Genomic DNA, 21628 nt, shown 5'->3' with positions numbered 1-21628 from the left:
GTATATCTTCCTCCAGATGGTGCAGTACCCCAGAACACATTGGCTGCACTGATTGCTCAACTCCCTAAACCTTCCTACTTTTGGGAGATTTTAACTCTCATAACCCTTTGTTGGGTGGCACCATGCTTACTGGCTGAGGCAGAGATGTCAAAACTTTACTGTCTCAGTTCGACTTCTGCCTCTTAAACACTGGGGCCGCCACACACTTAAGTGTGGCTCATGGCAGTTACTCGGCCATTGATTTATCATTTTGAAGCCCAGGACTTCTCCCATTTGTCCACTGGAGAGCACATGACAACCTGTGTGGTAGTGACCGCTTTCTGTCACTGCCCCGGTGTCAGGCCCATGGACGCATGCCCAGATGGGCATTATACAAGGCGGACTGGGAAACTTTCACATCTGCTGCCACTGTTGAATCTCCCCAACGTGGTAACGTCGATGTGATGGTTGAGCAGGTGACTACAACAATTGTTTCTGCGGCGGAAAGCGTGATCCCTCGCTCTTTAGGGTGCCCCCCCGGGAAAGGCAGTCCCTTCGTGGTCACCGAAAGTCGCTGAAGCTATTCAGGAGCGTTGGCGAGCTCTACAGTGGGTCACCCTTCCTTGGAGCACCTCATAGCCTTTAAACGGCTCCATGCTTGCGTTTGCCAACCTGTCTGATGACAGAAGCAGGAGTATTGGGAGAGATACGTCTCGACCATTGGGTGCCATACGTCACCTTCCCAAGTCTGGGCAAAGATAAAACGTGTTTTCGGGTACCACACCCCCAACAGGTGTTCCCGGTGTTAACATAAATGACATGTTCTCTACTGATGCAAACGTGATTGCCGAGCACTTTGCTGAGCACCATGCTTGAGCCTCTGCATCGGAGAATTGCCCCTCAGCCTTTCACACTCTTAAGCAGCGGCTGGAAGGGAAAGTCCTCTCTTTCACTACATGCCACAGTGAATCTTATAACGCCCCATTTACAGAGTGGGAGCTCGTCAGTGACCTTGCACATTGCCCCAACACAGCTCCTGGGCCAGATCGGATCCACAGTCAGACGATTTAACATCTCTCATCTGACTACAAGTGACATCTCCTCATCATCTTCAACCGGATCTGGTGCGACGGCGTCTTTTCATCGCAATGGCGGGAGAGCACCATCATTCCAGTGCTCAAACCCAGTAAAAATCCGCTTGATGTGGATAGCTATTAGCCCATCAGCCTCACCAATGTTCTTTCCATGCTGCTGGAACGTATGGCATGTCGGTGGTTAGTCACGTGGCCTACTGGCTCCATGTCATAGCGGCTTCTGTCAGGGTCTTTCTACCACTGACAATCTTGTGTCCCTCGAGTCTGCCATCTGAACAGGCTTTTCCAGATGCCAACACCTGGGTGCCGTCTCTTTTGATTTACGAAATGTGTATGACACCACCTGGCAACATCATATCCTTGCCAGATTATAGGAGTGGGGTCTCCAAGGCCCGCTCCCGATTTTTATCCAAAATTTCCTGTCGCTCCATACTTTCCGTGTCCAACTTGGTGCCTCTCATAGTTCCCCCCATATCCAGGAGAATGGAGTCTCGCAGGGCTCTGTATTGAGTGTATGTCTATTTTTAGTGGCCATTAACGGTCTAGCAGCAGCTGTAGGGCCATCTGTCTCACATTCTCTCTATGCAGACGACTTCTGCATTTTGTACTGCTCCATCAGTACAGGTGTTGCTGAGTGGTACCTACAGCTAGGCATCCACAGGGCGCAGTCCTGGGATCTAGCCCATGGCTTCCAGTTTTCAGTCGTGAAGATGTGTGTCATGCATTTCTGTCAGCATCGTACCATTCATCCAGAACCAAAACTTTCCCTTAATGACGATCCACTAACTGTCATCGATTCTTAGGTCTGGTTTTTGACACTCGTTTGACTTGGTTTCCTCATTTTCGTCAGCTTAAATGGAAGTGTTGGAAGCACCTCAATGCCCTACGCTGCCTGAGCAACGCCTACTGGGGTGCAGATTGCTCCATGCTGCTGCAGCTCTACAGAGCCCATGTTCAATCCCGCCTTGACTATGGGAGTGTGATTTATGGTTCGGCGGCGCCCTCAGTATTGCGGTTGCTCGACCCTTTACACCATTGTGGAGTTTTCCTAGTGACAGGAGCTTTTAGGGCGAGTCTGGTGACCAGCATACTGGTGGAAGCTGGAGTCCCTCCATTCAAGATTCGATTTGCACAACTGCTCGCCAGTTACGTTGCACACATTCATAGCTCTCCTGACCATCCTAGTTACTGTCTTGTTTTCACCACCACGACGGTTCACCTCCTCCATAGGCGGCTCAGATCAGGGCTAACGACTGCAGTTCATGTGCGATCGCTTCTGACTGAACTGGAGCCCTTGCCTTTACCACCTCTCCTCGAGGTCCATTCATGTACACCTCAATGGTGTACCCTCGCCATCGCCATCCTTTGGTAGTTACCATCCCGGAGTCCATCTATACCCTGGAATGGTCCAGTCGTTCCTTGGTGTTTGTCTGGACCCCAGGACACGTCGGCATCCCAGGCAATGAACTTGCAGACAGGCTGGCCAAACAGGCTATGCGGAAACTGCTTCTGGAGATGGGCTTTGAATAAGAGGATATTTGGTGAATGGACTGGCCTTCCCCTTCCCCACTGAGCTCTGTTGGATGTGTTGGAGAGATGTATTTCAGCACTTCCATGTGCACCAACAACCATTCAGCAATTGTCAGCTGTGCTAGTGGAGGAATGGAACACTCTACTGCAAGAAGTCCTTACGAACTTTGTGGCCAGCATCGGAGCATGCTGCAGAGCAAGCATCGCTATCCGTGATGGTCACACACCGTATTAAGAACCATGTCCCACCTTTAGAATGCTCAGGGGACTGTCACCAGTTGTGGTGAATTCAGTGTAATTATTGTCTTGGAATTAGTGTTATTTCTGCTCATCTCATTTCATGTTTATTTCAGCTACCTTCTCTACTGTAGCAGTACTTGCTATGTATGGCCTAAGTTTCATGGAGCTATATTACTTGACAGTGACACATCATGCAAAAGTTACTTTCACCCTTAAGTTTTCCCCACCAGTGTGCTTTCAATCAATTTGTGCCATTTAAGATATGAAAGTACCTTATAAATGTTGGAATCTATGATGTATTACGCACTATATTACAAAAACCTGAAACGTATGTAATATGTTGTATGAAGCCCCTAATAAAAACGGCATGTGAGCTTGTAGGGTATCATGAAAAGTGAGGAAGAAGCCACTTCCAGAAGAAGCAACAAGCAAAACCTCCAATGTAACAGTAGTAGTTTTTCCTGTTTTATTCTCTTGTATGCAGACTGAGGTACAAATGTGGCTGAATAAGTAAGGTCAATGTGCAAAGCTGCTAATGAACAGGTCACTGCCATCCAGTTGGCAATGTATGTGGAATCGGCATATCCCATTTTGGCAGCTATGTTTCTCAAAACACAATCAGCAGATCAATCCTGCTAATGCTTCAGTTTTTTCCTAGCATCTGGTTTACAGTAAAAGGCAACAAAAGCCTTACTTTTAGATGAGTTATATACTTCAGTTGCTACATTTAATACGTAAGTTATATTCTGTTTGACACTTTATTGCATGTGGATATTATGTAATTCACTCCTTGGTGTGGTCCCCTTATTGTGTAGCATTGCATCAGTACATTGATTTGCAAGTGAAGAGATTTTAAAAGAAAGTAAAGAAGTATTTTCATTGTGGTGGGATCCACTCAAGCACTACTTTTCCAACTCTTCACTGAATTGAATGGGATCCATTCAAGCACTGCTTTTTCAACTCTTCATTGAATTGGAAATAATTTCAGTGCCTCTTTCAGTAATATGGCAATATGAAAATCTCTGAAGAAAAAGTGTAGTCAGTAGAGTGGGTATGAAAGACAATCATATTCCATATTTAGTATGATTGGTTTGGTTTTTATTTATATTACATTTATTAATTGATGTAGTTGTTGAATATGCAGTATGTTAGTGATAAAGAAACATATTAATTTTTATTGAGAGGTTACATTGTTGTATTCTACATAATGATTATTGATTTATTCTAGCCCTTTATGTTGACCATGCCTTTATCAAAACCTAGTGCTGGTAGTAAATGGAAAATTCTGCCGTTATTAGGAGAAAGGAGTATGTCACGATGATGTGGAAACTGTAGTTAAATTCATCTTCATTTGGGTTAAGAAAAATAAATCACATCTTTGCTCCACATATGATAGTTCATTTGCGTAAAAGGATATAGATTAAATGGTGGCAGATTAAGGCTGGGTAAAGAAGAGTTTGTAGCTCAGTCTTATTAAACCAAAACTGATAACAATGCTGCATTGTCCTGCATGCAATGTGGAGTAGCAGTTGGTGTTGCTGAGTGGTGTGCTATGCTGTGGGTCACCAATTCAAATCTAATCACCAGCAAATATTTGTTATTTAGTATTTATGATTTCTAGAAGAGTCTCAGAATTACTTATGTGTGTAATGTTATCATGTTCCCAAATATTTTGTGTTTGTGTGAGTAGCAGCACTGTCTGTTTAGGAGGTAGCTCTGTTCTGTGTGTATGTGGTGTCCATAATAAATGTGCTTTCAATGGTAAATGTGTACTTCACTGACAACCCTGTGTTTGGATTTCGACATGATTGTGGTTTACAATGTGACATTGTTTGGTGGAGACACCCGGTATTTCAAAACATCTACATCACTGTCTCCCTAACTAGGCGATGTAAAAGCCATTGCATGCATGGATAGGAATCGGAATACAAGCAGTACATTGTTCCTAAGATCTGTACACTGAATTCCAAAACAGCAGTAAGTCACCTGCACATCAAGCCTCTATCAGTGTCTTCCAGGGACGCTGGTAAGGACTTGACGAAATGGTTGAAAAGATTCGACTGAGTTACCAAATACAACAGGAGGGATGACATGATGTGTTTGCCAGATGTGTACTTTTATGTGGAAGATACAGTCCAGGTGTAGCTCGAGAACAACGAAGAGAAACTTGATAGCTTAGACAAATTCCAGGCTGAACTGAAGAAAACATTTGCAGTCAGTCTGCCTAGCAGAACAACAAATGAACAGAGTTCAGTGTCATGGGAAAATTATGTAGTCCTACATGTAGCATGTTTTGGACCTACGTCACATTGTGAACTGGAATATGACAGAACTCTACAAAATATATTTTATGAAAAGATGTGCAGAAGCTATGTACAAAGTTTTCCTGGTAAAGCATGTCGCATCAACAGAGGAATTCATCCAGTGATGCCAGCACATCAAAACAATGCTACAGAATAGAGCTGGACGAAAGAGCTATGATGAACCCCTGAATTTAGTCCCTATGGCCATTGCAGAAGACCACCATGACCTCGGCTCACTCCTATTTTAGGTAGTGACAGAAGAGGTACAGCAGTTTATGTGCAGCCTGAACTGTCTGACTGAGTAAGCGAGAGATAGCAGCCATGAATTTCTATCCCATATGCCACGAGGTAATAAAGAACACTGAGCAAGAGGTGTATCTATCTTTAGCACCAATTTCCACTGCCAATCAAATGTGCCAAGTGATGCAGTCAAGCCTGATACATATTCTTCAGACATTGATAGCAGTGGGTATCAGTAATTTCATTTATAAGTAAAAAAGTTCGTACAAAACTGTGTTAACTAAAATGTATTATTTTATACTGAACTGTTGAATGATTTTTGAAGCTTTTGTATTAAAATCTGTAACTCTGTGTTACCAAAATATGTTAAATTATAAACCAGGTAATCGAAACAACATCTTTGACAATGATGTAAATCATTTAAATTTCTTTGCCTCAGATGTCTTCTCTGTACTGCTACTTGTTAGCATCTGGTGGGAAGAGTGATTGTATGATGGAGTGCTGGAAAGATGGTTGTATAAAGTAGCAACATATGTTGGTGGAAAAAAGTCTCTTGTGGAACCTTTTGAAAAGTTTCTTGTGAACTAGTTTCTACGAATTTTTGAATACAGAAGATTTAGTGAAAAAACTACTTTATTTGACCTCCAACAAACCATCAACTTGACAAACCTGGGAATAGTATATTTTATTGTACAGCCAAACCTGGAGACCCAAGTTATATCCTGAAAGTAAGACAACGAGGTCAACTTTAAGATTGCCAGGTAAATAAAAAAGTTAAGTAAAGTGAACATTCCTTTCAATGACACTTCCTTCAGAATAATCATGAAAAGTCCATTCATGGAACATGACGTTGTATGGATGTTATGGAAGTGATGTGTTACTGCTGTTAAGAGTGAACTCGGCAAACTCAGGCGTATGCTGCAACCATCAAACAACCACCCAGCATCCAGCCAATGCAGGTACAACAAACTCCTGACCAGTGTATTTCCACTGTGGATGCCACAGACTTGTACACTACTGCAGAGAAAAGATGATGAGTGTTCAATGACCATTGTGTCACAAGACGTCAACCATCTCAACAGTCGTATTCACACCAGTCAGCTGCAGATGATTATAGTCAACCTGTGGGATGAAGCCTTTTCATCACACCCTGGATGAGGTTGCTCCTTAACATGTCATAGCCATTCCCCATCACTGTACAGAGATGGCATCTGCTTGTCTTGCCACTGACCTCAGGAAAACTTAAGCAAGGCAACCACTTACAGAGGTGAGGCCACCTCGGAGAAAACTCTCTGTGATTGACCGTTACCAAGATGACAGGAAATCTCATTGGTGTCATTAACGGCCAACCTATCTGGGTACTAGTCGACTCAGGCTTATTTTTTCATAATGGTGACTGCTTATAATTGACAGCTAAAGATGATTGTATTTCTTAATACATAAGTGACTGTGCTGAGGGCCACAAATGGGAAATACATCCAACTGACAGGAACCTCTGTTGCTATAATAACTGTTAGTAATGTAATAATGGAACACAACCCTTTGAGTGTTGTTTTAATAGAATCTCCTCATAATGTTACTCTGGATCAGACTTCTTGCAGACATCACAAGCAGCCATTGACTCTGAAAGACGTAGAGCTCCAGATTGATGAAACTACAACAAAGATTGCTTGGGTGGTTGTTCGCCATCGAAGACATTGTTATCTCACCATCATTAATGGATAAATTCCAGTCGTGAATCTATATCCTCAGTTAAACAGTGAAGCTTTTGTTGATTGCAAGCAGCTGCTCAGATTCACAGAAGAAACCTACATTCCAGCGGCAGTCATAAACCTTGCCTGTGGTTAAGAACAATGTTGGTGGATCACTGATTGTCACAAGTAGTGACAACTCATCCCTAAAGGTATGTGCGAAGAAACAGCCAAACCAGTCAACGATATTCAGCTCTGCACCATTGACAAAGAATCATGCTTTGCTGCTATTAACAAACTATGCAGTGGAGGACACTGCTGTTGAACTACCAATAGGATCTGGCCTAACAGAGGAACAACGTTGACAAATGTTAGCCATTGTGTGTCAAGTTTGGATGTTTTCTGATCTAGAGTGGAGAAAAGAAATACCATATGGCACATGGCAAAATACTACATCAAGACCAGGGATCAGAAACAAATTAGCCAGTGCTTGTATAGGGTGTCGCCGGCTGAATAACTTCACACCAACACTAGCATTAATGGAATAGGTACAGTTCTAGTGTAAATGCAGTAAGGTGCTGAAAAGATGATAGACTATGCATATGGAGTACTCTCCAAGACCAAAAGGAACTGCTCTACAACTGATAAAGAGTGTTGTGCAGTTGTTTGGACCATCAGCAAGTTCCGGCCATATATATTTTACAAACAATTCATCATTGTGACGAACCAGCATTCTCTATGCTGGCTGACGAGTGTGAAGGATTTATTGGGTCAGCAGGTGAGATGGGCACTATTTCAGGAGTGTAATGTCACAGTGGTATACAAAATCAGATGCAAACACGAGTCCACCAGCTGCCTGTCAAGGAATCCTGTGAAGCAACGCAGCAGCACGGATAAATATCAGTCATCACTACTATTAAGTGATGTTGCTGTTGAACAGGGGGAAGATCCAGCTTTGCTAACTATAGAAACCTCAAAGGTAGAGGACTGTACCAAAGGAGACAAAAATTAGTAAATGAAACATTGTATAAGAGGAACTGTGATCCAGTGGAGCAGAAATTGTTGCTTCTCATCCCAGTTCATATATGGACAGCTAGCTTGAAGTATTTGCATGACATGCCAACATCCATTCACCAGGGATTCGTGAAGACTCTAAACAGAATCAGATACTGATATCACTGGCCAGCTCTCTACTGATCCATTAGGCACTATGTGAGCCACTCCATGAATGCCAACATTAGAAGCAAATGCTGCAGTTACCTCCAGGGAATCTGGTATCATTTCTGTCTACAGTAGCGCCATTCAACCGGATTGGAAGCGACCTCTTAGGGAGGTTCCCCAAGTCTTTTAAGGGGAAATGACGAATAATAGTCTTGCACTGACTGCCTCACCATCTATACTGTCACGAAAGCTGTGCTGACTGCCAGAGCTCATGGAATTGCAAGGTTCCTTGTAAAAGACATCATTTTAAAGCACAGATTTGATCTCTGATCATGGGAAAGTTTTCCACTCGAGACTAGTATAAGAAATAATTTCGTGTTGTAACATGAATCACAGGATGAGAACTACCTACCACTTACAGCCAAATGTCCTCAGGAAATGCTTTAATAAGACATTGACAAATATGTTCTCAATGAATAGAGAGCTTGAGATAAGGATACTGCTCATAACGACATTTGCACGTAAAACAGCAAGGCAAGACACTACAGGCTTCACACCATTCTTTCTGCTCCATACTTGTGAAGCCTAAGTGACAAGTGATATACTGTTCTTGTTTTAACCAGTGATACTCGGGATGACTTTGTGAAATGCTTCATTACCAGGACCAAAGAAGCAAGGCAGCTTGCTCCCATACAGTCCTTGGATGCCCTGTGGAATGATGAAGAGAGCTATAACACCATGCAACAGCCATGATGTATAGCCTGGGAAACTTGCTATGTACTTTTAGGCTAGTGTGGAAAGTGGGACTGTCGGAAATGTTACTAAAATGCTACTTTGTATGGTATCATATCCTTCGTCCCTTGCCAGATGTCATGTACGAAGTTCAGGGTTATGACCGTTCACCAAGAAGACAAAAGTACAGAGACATCTCCATATTTTTGTATGAAGTGCTGCTACAGTTCTGAGGCACAGATCAACAATGGTTGCTCATTGTTTAAGGAAACTGAAAGCCTACTCAAAGATCACAAAGTGACAATGGGAGAGATTACCTTCGACACTTATCGTAGTGGAGAGGATGTGACAATGTGATCTGAAACTGAGGATCCTCCAGAGCTGCCATACAGAGGACTAGTGATAAGATCTAGATCTAGGGTGCTGTTATTGGCTCCAGTGAGAACTTCTGAAACAGCAGATCACCGTTTCTCCAGCAGAGGGAGCAATGCCATGAACTGTGCTGCATCCTGCGTGGAGTAGACGTTAACATTGCCAGCTGATGTCCTGTGGGTCACTAATTCAATTCCAATCACTATCAAATATTTGTTTATCATGTCTAGTAGGTTCTTGAAAATTTTTATGTTTTTAATCCATGCATATTCTACAATATTTGATGTTCATGTAACTAAGAACATACTACATGCTGGAGGCAGTTCTGATCTGTCTTTGTGTTGGTGTCTAATCAATGTGCTTTCAGTGTGAAGTGTTGTACTTCATTGATGATCCTGCTTTTGGATTTGGACTTGACTGTGGTTAATAAGTGGAACATTGTATGAGAGAAACTGCGGGGAGAGGGGTTGCATCAACAGTCTTGTTCTGTGGCCTCACAGAATTGATGACTAACATCACTATTTCCAAGATTAATGGGGGTTGGAGTATATTTGCTATGAACAAAGAAATCAAATAATCTGTTCAGTATCTAGTGACATTGTTAGTGGACCAAATCTGTGCAACATTTATAGTAGTTATGAACAGCATAACTCAAAACATAGTAACCAGGAATATATGAGACAAGAAAAGAGCTGAAATCGGGACTGAGAAAAGCAACATTTAGTGTTTATGAGAATAGCAACACATCCTATTTATGAGAATAGCAACATATCGTGTTTATGAGAATATCAACATTTTGTGTTTATTAAATGACCGAGAAAAAGTGAAACAGCAGTGCATGAAACATTTTACTGAAAAGTATATCAGTACATTAATTGATACTGCAGTTTATTTGTTCAGAAAAGTGAAGGCATTTAGAAACAATCTCTTCATTGTGAAATACAGTTTTGGAATAAGTACTGATGTGGCCAACAATTTAAGCACTCATCTAGTTTAGAAGCTTTTTCCTTTTGCCTGTGATGAGTTTCTGGGCAATGGAGGTGTATCTCACTAATGGGGCATAGACCATAGGGAACAATTGCACATGTCTAAATTTGAGGAACATAAGATTTTATTAGAAATTGTTGTCAATAAATGTTAGATTGTCACATGATTATTTTGAGTTCAAAATGCCCTGCACATTGTAGATAACTAGAAAATACAAGAAACTAGGGAAAATAGTTACAATTTAGGTTTTACTTTTTTCAACCCAAACTTGATTTTTAAGAATTTAATACAATACTTTCTTCAGATTGCAGCATGCTTTTGGACTGTACTGTCACCATGTGTGATGATTTCCTTTGCTACTACATTCTGACTTTTTTATTTGTATGTTCACTACTGTCTGGATCACTTCCGGTATCTGGTATTTCTGCCACAGAAGTGTTGCAGCTTGTAGATTGAGTGTACCATGCATGAATCACGTTGCGGCAATTACATCCTGTGATGTGTTTCAGCAGGTTTATGCCTTAACTACACAAAATGTCTCCATTACACATAGCGTCAATGGAGCAGCCATCTTCACAACTCCTCTTGTGTGTATTACATTTACACCTCATACTGCCATTTGTTAGCTGTTCTATAGAATGAAAGTCCTACTGTTCCCAACTTTCAAAAATCTTATCTCCAGCTTTCCTGTTTTGGTTCATCCTTTAAAATTTTGATATAAACATCATAGGAATGTATGATGGATGTGCTTGAAGGAAATGAGACAGTTAATGCAAAATACATACTTTTGCTTTTGTGTTTGTACCTTATATCCCAGTTGTGTGAGAATAGTCCACTGGTAAGAATGAGATGCAAGGCACGTAAGGCGGTAATGATACTCATCACTCTTCATCCAATCAGTTGCTTTAGGACAGCTTATGTTGTTTTTGTTGGTTATTGTATTGCTAAAAAATAACATCATGTGCCACATAGCTGTCAGAACTTTATAAAATACTGAGATTATCAGAACACAGTTTATGTGATTTAGAATGATACATGTGATGTAGAATGTGTATTGGTTTGTAAAGAAAATATTTCCATTGATTCTTGGTACTTGCTATTTACAAAACAGTTATTTCCACCTCACTACCAAATTTCAATTTGAACTGATCACTGTTGTTTTGGGTTTTGTTTATTAATTAGTTTTAGTTGTGTATATGTAGTGATACAAGATGGATTGGTTTACGTATGCAGAGCTGGCTTTTTTCAGTCTCGTGGGAGTCTTAACCATGTAAGACAGTAACTTGCTGTACAACATGTTTTGTGAACAGAATGAACCCCGAGTCAAAGGAAACATTTTGTATTTTACCAACACAATATACATTCTATTTTAAATGTGTTTGCACTGGTGTGCAGGCATTCTGCACACAGTAGTGTCACTAAGGATTTTAGGATGACAGGCATAGCTCATTACTCTCTAACAAGGTTCCGTATATAAAAACACTCAGCAGACAACCATGGTAGAGTTTAGACTAACCCTGTGTATCACTTCATTACATATTGAATGACAAGGTTAACCATGTTACATTCTCCATATAAATCTATTCTTCTGCTGTTCCTCTTGGGATCACTGCTCCTCCTCTCAATCATACCACATCTGTGAGATGTGAATATTGATAGATGTGTTATTTGACTCTATATACTGTCTCAGACTAGGTCCCAGAAGTGAGCCACAAAAAATAACTACTACATAATCGGCTCACTGTGTTTGAAGACTGTTTTGTTATAAATGAATGAAAGGACTCCAATGTTGTCTGTGCATTAATGTGAGGGAAAGACTGAGAAAGTGAGGCACATTCTTAAATCACATAGTGACCACAATATTCCTCTTTGTCAAGGTTGTTTAGAAACATTGTATAGATTCTCCCTGCTAAATCAAAGAACAAAAAATGCCTTTGTTTGATTTCTTCAACATTTCAGAAGAGAAATAAATTGGGTAAGGCCAAACTTAATTCTCAGTTTTGCAAGAAGTTCTTGTGTTTTAGCACCCTGTTGACATTCAAGTTGCTGCTGTTGTGGGAAAGGATACCTTTCTGTTGCATCGTTTGCAACCTATTTTGGAATTTACACCCTTAAAGCTTATGACTGTATTCTGCTGTGTAAGAACCCTTGCATCTCTGCTACAGTCTGATGAAAGTGGCAGTGATAATGTGCCACACAGTGTAAACAGTGCACACGATTGTTCATTATCTACATTGCTCTCTTTATTTTTGTTAACTAGCATCTTTGAGGGTAATTAAATTTATAATTGGAAACCGAAGCCCTTACACTGTTCCTGATAGTTGCTTAATGTTGAAAGTTGCAGCAGTAGATGATAGACACAGCTATAATGTATAGCACGGAAGTGTGTGATCAAGAATGTAAAAATTCTCATAAGTTTCAGATTGCATCCTTCAACAAAGTCTTCACATACAAACCTTCACATGTAGCCTGTCCTGTAATGTAGTGGTCTGTCCACAGGCAACAGAATAACATTTTGGTCTGGAAAGAAGAAAAATATATATGACAATGAAAATCTCTAGTAGAATGTAAATAATTTAAGGAGCAAAAGTAACAGCTCACTGACTGTAGAGGCAGTGAGTCGTCAAAAGGCATTTAAACAGGACTGAGCAGTTAGCACATTCTCTCTCTCTCTCTCTCTCTCTCTCTCTCTCACACACACACACACACACACACACACACACACGCACACACACGCACACACACACACACACACACACACACACACACACACACACACACATAATATCATAAAAAGTAAACACTGACAATTACAGTGACTGAGAAAATACTGAATATCCTTAATGAAAATGTACCTGAAAGCTGCTGAGGCAAGAAATACAAATGTATTAATAGTTGTACCAACAGCTGGTACATTTGAATTGTCACAGTTATACACTTCGCATTAAACACCTTCGAGGTATACAAGTAAATGTTTTCTGTTCAGGGTTATAATCTGCCTTACCAGCAGATATGGCTCAGGTGCCTAAGATGTTGTAGAAATCAACGTTTTACCTATGTCGTCAAGGGACATTACAGCTTTCCTGTCTTAGCACATTTAAAGTTTCCCTCTGAAGCCATCATAAGATTAAATGTCTTCAAGTAGGTATGGCTATGTGAATAAAGAGAATCAGGTGCATTGCAGAGTGCCACCAAGGAACACCATTAATCTTTGCAGATATTTCTTTGGATTATGTAATTACCTATCATAATAATATTGCGTGGGAGGAGAGTATATCGGAAGCTTTCCTGCACTGACACTGTATGAGTGTTTTGTCTTTGATTGAGAGAAAAAGTATATGATTTCCATAGGTTAGTCACCACCACCACCACCACCCCATATAAAGTTGGAGGTGTACATTTTACTCAGGACAACAGTTTACTCAGTGAAATAATTTTTTGATTATCTATTTTGCCATCACACCATATCATATTCTTGTAGGTGAGGAGTGCTTTGGAATAAGCCTTGTTTGCTGGTGATTTTTCAACATTCTACCATACTGCTATTGCTTGTCAGTTTACCTGACTGGAGATATGACTAGGTATTATTATTTGTAATTTTCTTTAGAAGAGACTTAACATCAGTTTCAGTTGCCTTATTCTCACATATTAATGTGATGATGAAAACAGCTGACCCCTTCACTTTTGATGTTTTGCTAGTTTTTTTGGTCCCGGGTTTAGTGAGAGACCTTCTGTGCTTGCAAGGACTATGAAGACTGAGGTATGGTTCGTGAGTGACTGAGTGACAGGTTGGGAATAGATTAGACAGAACATGAATATACTGCTATAATCTAAAGATGACACATGTATTTCATTAGGTTGATAGGTCCAATATTCTCAATTGAATATGAGTTCATTCACTTTCCGGAGAAGTCCTGTTTGTATCTTAGCCAAGATGGTGTGAGCCATTAGCCATTAACCATGCAATAGCAATTCTTCATGACACAAAATGCTAGCTGCATTCTTTCGGCTCTATGTGTAGTGTTGAATCTGTATTCTGCCCTTTAGAGTGTTTATGCACGAATATTCAAGAACAAACAATGGAAAATCCAGGATGGAGTGTAATAATAATATGAAAAGGAAAGTTGCTACATGAGTAGAAACTTTCCGTTTCATAATATTGTAATATTCAAGAACAGTGAGATCTCTTGCAATTTGACCAAAGCAGTTTTGGATTTATATGCAGGTAACTCACAATGTGAGTAACTGGTTATCGAGGAGACTGACAGCATTTACCAATTTACTGGCAAGCGGTAAATTATCAATGGCAGATGTCTTTCTTAAACTTATTTGTGTTATATACTTATTTGTCTTATGTTATACACACATCAAAGAAAGTTTTGCATCACACCAGTTCCCAGAACTCCTGAAGATAGACATTGACTGTGGATATCGTATCACAGACAAAGTCGCTTTGACTGTTCAGAGATGTCACTAAACCTGTCCAAAGATGTAAACAACCTAGCATGAGCAGTGCCTATTAGACGGAGGGGGTCAGACAGTCGATCAGTTCCAGTCAGTCCACCAGGAAGGAGGTGCACGGCTCGTGTTGTCTGCAGTTCAACCAAGCCTAGACAGTCAATACTGCAGGATGATCGTGTTCACATTGTTACTTTGTGCCAGGAAGGGCTCTCGACAAGGGAAGTGTTCAGGCATCCCGGAGTGAATAAAAGCGGTGTTGTTTGGACGTGGAGGAGATACAGAGAGACAGAAACTGTCGATGACATGCCTTGCTCAGGCCGCCCAAGGGCTACTACTGCAGTGGATGACCACTACCTACAGATGATGGCTCAGAGGAGCCCTGACAGCAACGCCGCCATGTTGAATAATGCTTTCTTGCAGCCACAGTACATTGTGTTATGACTGAAACTGTACGCGATAGGCTGCATGATGCGCAACTTCACTCCTGACGTCCATTGTGAGGTCCATCTTTGCAACCATGACCCCATGCAGCACAGTACAGATGGGCCCAACAACATACCGAATGGACCGATCAGGATTGGCATCACATTCTCTTCACAAATGAGTATCGCATATGCCTTCAACCAGACAATCATCAAATCATCAGAGACGTGTTTGGAGGCAACCCGGTCAGGCTGAACGCCTTAGGTACACTGTCCAGCGAGTGCAGCAAGATGGAGGTTCCCTGCTTTTTCGGGATGGCATTATGTGGGGCTGACATACGCTGCTGGTGGTCATGGAAGGCGCCATAATAGTTGTACGATATGTGTGTGCCATCCTTCAACCGACAGTGCAACTGTATCGGCAGCATATAGGCGAGGCATTCGTCTTCATGGACGATAATTTGCGCCCCCATCATACACATCTTGTGAATGACTTCCTTCAGGATAACGACATCGCTTCACTAGAGTGGCCGGCATGTTCTGCAGACATGAACCCTATCAAACATGCCTGTGATAGATTGAAAAGGGCTGTTTATGGACGACATGACCAAACAACAACTCTGAGGGATCTATGCTGAATCGCTGTTGAGGAGTGGGACAATCTGGATGAACAGTGCCTTTATGAACTAGTGGATAGTATACCATGATGAATACAGACATGCATCAATGCAAAAGGATTTGATGCTGGGTATTACAGGTGCCAGTGTGTACAGCAATCTGGACCATCTCCTCTGAAGGTCTTCCTGTATGGTGGTACAACATGCAACGTGTGGTTCTCATGAGCACTAAAAATGGCGGAAATGATGTTTCTGTTGATCTCTATTCCAATTTTCTGTACAGGTTCTGGAACTCTCAGAACCGAGCCCATTAAAAACTTTTTTTGATGTGTGTATATGAGCACTTTAAAATGAAAGCACTGATCATATTGAAAATAAGATTACTATGTCCAGTGCAGAACATAATATAATCCTGGGGACTCTGGGGTGTATTGAATTACTAGTGGTGGAATTTCTCCATTGATTCCATTAGTGTTGTGAGTGACCATTCATCAGTTGTTCCCTGGAAATAAAATGGTCCAGAGTATTATGAGGAGTCTCCATTCACAAAAGGACAAGCAAATGATTTCATTGAGATGCCTACTGGGCCATGTGTGAATGTTGAAATGTTTTATGGACACAGTATGGCATCTGTGTTAAATATGATTAGCTCATTGTTGGTCTGGAAAAAAATATTGCCAATAGGAGGATGTGACTCTTTGTGAAAGATAAAGTAGCATCAGATGAAATTCACAGTGTGCTTATATTGTACGTACTGCTGCAAGGAAGATGCTCTGGCCTGCTGATGTTAGGCTTTCTGTTCTAGGTGGGGGATTCTTATTGGTGCTTGTTTGCAACTGAACTTGTTATGCTGCTGTTTAGAGGATTGCATTTTACAATATTTGCTGTTGTAGATTCAGCTACAGGCTGAATGAGGACTTGACTGTATCTTAGATCCTTAGCACGTGCTTGTGATGAGAAACAATGCTATTAACAATAAAGAAATTGGGGGGATAGTCTGCTGACAATTTTGCAGCTGTTAGACTGATAATAAATTCATTTTTCAGATTCTGCAAGGTCCTTTGATGAACCTGATGGAGATGCTGGTGCTATCGTAAGTATAACAATTTTTTTACAAAAAGTTTCACTCCCAACTTCCAACATTTAGTAATCTAATAATGTTAACAAGGTATTTTTCCTCTCTCCTGAAATGTTCCAACTCATGTGCTTTTTTGTCAGTGATTTACACTGAAGTTGCTCAGTTAAGGATTGAGTGGATTTAACCTGATGTTTCTATCTGCCTGCTGATAACTTTATTTGGTCATGTTTTAAAGTCTGTGTTCATTTGTATGCAAAACTATTCGATTGCCGGTTGAACTGCAAATCCCGTGGGAAAAATTATCTCATTCTAAATTTTCATTACTTGGGTACCCTGCGCCCCAACCTGTGCTGGATAACTAGTTCACTTATAAATTCCACAGCTGTTAAAGAAAAGTGTTGCTTTAGAATAATGGAACCAGTAAAAAATCACTTAATATACAGATTGTTAATGACAAGACATTTATTTTCATTACTACTTCACAAATTTTTACCAAGAGAACTGGTTGTTATTGAACCTGTTGTAGCAACAAGAAGTTTTTCATAGGGTATCATGGGATTTTAAAATATGTATGCTCCCTTGTTGTCCTGTGACTTCCAAGTTGCTATGATGTGATTCCATAGGTCATGTGTGGAGACTGATTCTGTCATATGGGGGACATCTATCAAGTGAATGTCATCAATAAGGAAGGAGCGGCATCTGCTGATCAAAAAGTCTGTCTTAGACAGTTGGAGTGACATGATATCAGTCATTATTCTGCTGGAACATAATACCAGAGCACTCTAGGAGGAGTGACACTACCATTGTCAGTACAAAGGCTCTGTAATGATGAAATGGAATAGAATGCAGCATTGTAAATGGACAACAAACTGCGTAACTGGGCATTGGGTGCTGAACGCACATCTATTGGAGTTGCCAACCACAAAGCTTGGAATAAATATGTGTCTTTTATGGTTTAACAATTTGAATTAGAACTTTACTATCTAGGACAAAGGAAGCCGGAAAAATTAGGTGGCGAACAGACCAGTCTCTTCGCAGAAAAGGACACCAAGCAGTGCCTGTAACTGTATCAGTTGTTCTGACACACTTCAGTGTTCTCAGGTGGTTTGTGCTACCTATGTGACATACGTGCCTACACTGCCTTTAATTGTAGTATTGTGTTTTATTGTGCCATTCTCAGTGTGCACAGTCTTCAGTGATCATTGATTTAAAAATTTACACAACTCTTCTGACCAATAATCCTTTCCTTTGGTAACACTGATTAATCTGTCAGCACAATTGTTTCTTCTTCACACCACCTCAGTTGTTGGTAATATACTGAGGTGACAAAAGTCATGGGATATCTCCTAATATCATGGCAGACCTGCTTTTGCCTGGTGTAGTGCAGAAACTTGACATGACATGGACTCAACAAACCATTGGAAGCCCCTGCAGAAATATTGAGCCACACTGCCCCCCATAGCTGTTCATAACTGCGAAAATGTTGCCAGTATAGAATTTTGTGTACCAACCTTTTGATTATGGCCTGTAAATGTTTGATGGAATTCATGGTGGGCGATCTGTGTGGCCAAATTATTCGTTTGAATTGTCCAGAATGTTCTTCAAATCAGTTACGAACAATAGTGGCCCGGTGACATTGTGCATTGCTGTTTCGGAACAAGAAATCCAAGAATGGCTGCAAATAGTCTCCAAGTAGCCGAACATAGCATTTCCATTGAATGATTGGTTCAGTAGGACCAGAGGGCCCAGTCTGTTCCCTGTAAACACAGCCCACACCGTTATGGAGCCAACAGTAGCTTGCACAGTGCCTTGTTGACAACATGGGTCCACGGCTTCACAGACTCTGCATCACACTCAGACGGTACCATCAACTCTTACCAACTGAAATTGGGACTCATCTGACCAGGCCATGGTTTTCAAGTCGTCTGGGGTCCAACTGATAGGTCACAAGCCCAGGAAAAGTGCTGTAGCTTGATGTGCTGCTAGCAAAGGCACACATGTCAGTCATCTGCTGCCATAGCCCATTAATGCCACATCTTACCGCACTGTCCTAACGTTCATCATACATCCCACATTGATTTCCATGGTTGTTTCACACAGTGTTGCTTGTTTGTTAGCACTGACAACTGTATGCAGACGCAGCTGCTCTCGGTCATTAAGTGAATGCTGGCAGCCACTACATTGTCTATGGTGAGAGGTAATGCCTGAAATTTGATATTCTCGTTACACTCTTGACATTGTAGGTCTTGGAATATTGAACTCCCTAGCACTTATAACTGTCCCAGGACTTTTGTCACCTCAGTGTATACTGCATGCATGTGATGAAGTATGGTGTGTGTGAAGAAGAACTCTTTCATGAAAAATTCACTTTTGTTTCTTTGTAGTTTCCCCAGTGAGTCACTGCACCTGAGCTACATATGGTATAGATGTAGCCACAAGTCACATGAATTATGTCCAGTGCTTGCTAACATGTATGTATTTTTCTTCATACTTTCTTTGTATTACACTAGTGTCCAAAAATTAAATATATTTCGGGAAAAGAAGACAATGGACAGAGAATGTTGTAGCACCTACTGTAAATGACTGAAGGTTTCCCGATAAACAACAGTTGTATTACCTATGTAGTAACAGAGTACTGGCAATTCTGAATAGCTACACAATTCAGGGATAATGAGAAACAGTGCGTTAGATTCGTATTATCTCAGTTGCACTTGCTTTTCATTGTGAGAGGAGTATAATCTTTTGTGTCAAGTAATGTAATGTCACAAAGACACCATTTGGACTCTTGTTTTTCCGGGCAGAATCTTTGAACAGCTTGAAGTGGGTTAGACATGGACCACACTCTCAGTAACATTGAATTAGCCACAAAATATTGTTTCAGTGCTTCACTTTCGGAAAAGGTGTCTCATAAATTCTGTGGTGACTTTGTTCATTCAGAGGCACAGAAATGATTCCCAGAAGGGGATTATACCTTCCAAAAAGATACCACTTACACTGCTGGATATGTTCAAATTAGCCAGAGTAGCTTGGGGGTAAAATAACACGTTTTCCCTCCCCACAATTGAAAGATATGGCTGTACTCCAACTAGTTAGGGACCCAATAGCACCTCCTCTGGCATGTCACAATGATTTGTATAAAATCCCATCGGCCACCAATTTTAGATTTATTTGAATGAATCTCAAATAGGATCCATCCTTTCCTTGGATGTTGAAGATGGCACTATGCTGTATTATAGGTTGTTGTTAATTTTTTCTCAAGTCGGGGCTCTTTATTGAAATTCATTGACAATGACTTATTTTGATTCCAAGGCAAGTTAGGTAAAACAATGAAAATGCATTAAATATTCTATAGATAGGATAGTAGTGGTATACAATATGTGTTGGGGTCAAGGGGGGGAGGAACCAGTGAACTGTGGATTGCACAAAGCTCTTTTTAAATCACTGTGCTGCAGTATATGTGTAGCACATACATTACGTGGACATCTACATCATCATTTTTACACATATTGCACAAATATCATATTTTATTTTCTTATTCTTTCAGCAGATGGTCCATGGGGAAAACAAACCATTGGGCATAATAAAACTGGCAATATGTTGGGCCTGTTGATGCTCACAGTTTATTAGAAGTGTGACCATGTATCGCCATTGTATAGATAAACTCAAGGCTAATTTTTGTGAATTTTTATGATGTTGTATAATGGTTGACATGTGAATAGATGGGTGAGTGAAACATTGCAAATCCAAAGGTTAGGAATGCAATCCCTGGTTGGTTTTGATACTATTACAGTAATTTAGTGTTACATTTCACCTTTATCAATGCTTTATGTATGTGCAAAACACTAAGTTGCACTCTGGTTTGGAGTCCACTTAAACTGCATGTCTCTTTATAACTAGTTGGATAAGTCACTTCACTGGTTGGAAGAAGGCAACCAACTCCAATAGGACTATTCATAATTAAACACTGTGATGAGGAAACTAACTGTCAAATAGAGAACAGCTTCAGCCTTCATTTTGGTTTATGATATGTAGGGAATTTAATTGTAATTTGAGTGCTAGTAACAGTTATTGCAGTAGAGTTCCTGTAGTGAATTCCCACTTACTGTTGGTAGTTCTGTTGTATGATGTGAAAAGTAATGATGATGCCTTTTTGAGAGTTGCATAGCATATTTATCAGCTCTCTGGAAAGGGGAAGCCGGCCGCGGTGGCCGTGCGGTTCTAGGCACTTCAGTCCGGAACCGCGTGACTGCTACGGTCGCAGGTTTGAATCCTGCCTTGGGAATGGATGTGTGTGATGTCAGGTTAGTTAGGTTTAAGTAGTTCTAAGTTCTAGGGGACTGATGACCTCAGATGTTGAGTCCCATAGTGCTCAGACCCATTTGAACTATTTTTGGAAAGGGGAAAAATTGATTACAGGCCCATATTACAGTTCTTTATTAGATAAATTTTCTAAGAGATTGAGCAAAGTATACCCCATGTGGTGCAGAAAATGATACTCTTCCACAAGATGAATGCCTGAATTATTTAAAATTTTTGAGCACTATGATAAGATAGTATGGTGTTGGATAAAATGTAATAAGTTAGAAGGAAACTTTTTCCAAAGTAGAACGGATTTTAATGAGGAGAAAAGTCATTGAAAAATCTCCGAATGTCTCAATAATTCTTCATAAATAACACAACCATTGAACAACAACTTTACTAGACCAAATGATGATCACAGA

General features: G+C 40.7%; 1 pseudogene; it reads left to right on the top strand.

The window, feature by feature from the left end:
- LOC126471164 (CLIP-associating protein 1-like) overlaps nt 1-21628 on the top strand; it is a 245149-nt pseudogene that overhangs the window by 39917 nt on the left and 183604 nt on the right.

This window comes from Schistocerca serialis, chromosome 3 (assembly GCF_023864345.2).
Source record: "Schistocerca serialis cubense isolate TAMUIC-IGC-003099 chromosome 3, iqSchSeri2.2, whole genome shotgun sequence".
In the NCBI taxonomy this organism is placed as follows: domain Eukaryota; kingdom Metazoa; phylum Arthropoda; class Insecta; order Orthoptera; family Acrididae; genus Schistocerca; species Schistocerca serialis.
The sequence above is the reverse complement of the archived record's forward strand: the minus strand, read 5'-3'. Positions and strand labels throughout refer to the sequence as shown.